Raw genomic sequence first — 940 nt, 5'->3', positions numbered from 1 at the left:
AGTGATCCTTTACTTGTCATTCCTTCACATGGCAAAGAGGAAAATGACGCATTGTGAAGAGCATGGATTCATATTGGAGAGGATAGTCTACCAGTTGCTAATGCTTCTTCCACTTCCAGTTACGTAAGGAGCGAGGGAAGAATGATTGTTTAAAGAGCTCTGAGCGAGTTGTAGCTACTCTAATCCTGAGTATGCTGTCTCTACGGGAGTCTCTACGGGAATGATAAGTAGGGGGTTGTAACATATTTCCAGATTCTAGAGATCTCCTAATTGTTTTTCGCGGAATAGTTTGCGCCTGTCTTCATGGTTTGCCATTTATGTTCTTTCAGTATCTTCGCGACGTTTTCGCATGAATCTAACAAACCTGAGAACATTAATGTTGCCCTTTTTCGAATTCGTTCAGTATCCGCTGCTAGTCCTATTTGGTATGGGTATTGCACACTTCAGTAATTTTCCAGGATGTGTCGCATGAGTGTTCAGTACGTACATTGATTGCATTTCCCTAGTATTCTGCCGGCCTGTGTGGCCGAGTGGTTCTAGGCGCTTCAGTTCGGAACCGCACGACCGCAGGTTCGAATCCTGCCTCGGGCACGGATGTGTGTGATGTCCTTATGTTAGTTAGGTTTAAGTAGTTCTAAGTTCTAGCGGACTGATGATCTCAGATGTTAAGTCCCATAGTGCTCAGAACCATTCGAAGCATTTTGAACTTAATATTCTATCAGTGAGCCGCAGTCTGGCCTCTGCTTCACATGCTATTGAGAATATCTGATCATTCCGTATCCCTACAGATTGTTACACCCTGCCATTCCTATGAGCTGATCGATTACAACGGCATCTCATTTATTTCGTAGTCTTTGGAAAAATGAATCAAATGAGTACGAGACTTAACATCTAAGTTCATCAGTCCCCTAGAACTTAGAACTGCTTAAACCCAACTAAT

At 43.0% G+C, this 940-nt stretch overlaps 1 non-coding gene across 1 annotated transcript; it reads left to right on the top strand.

The window, feature by feature from the left end:
• Nucleotides 1-516: 516 nt before the first annotated feature.
• Trnap-cgg (transfer RNA proline (anticodon CGG)) lies at nt 517-591 on the top strand. Its single transcript has one exon. It is a non-coding gene; the product is annotated as a tRNA-Pro (tRNA).
• Nucleotides 592-940: the final 349 nt, after the last annotated feature.

Source organism: Schistocerca serialis, chromosome 4, assembly GCF_023864345.2.
Source record: "Schistocerca serialis cubense isolate TAMUIC-IGC-003099 chromosome 4, iqSchSeri2.2, whole genome shotgun sequence".
Lineage (NCBI taxonomy): Eukaryota > Metazoa > Arthropoda > Insecta > Orthoptera > Acrididae > Schistocerca > Schistocerca serialis.
Note: the sequence above shows the minus strand (reverse complement) of the source record. Positions and strands in the feature narration are given on the sequence as shown.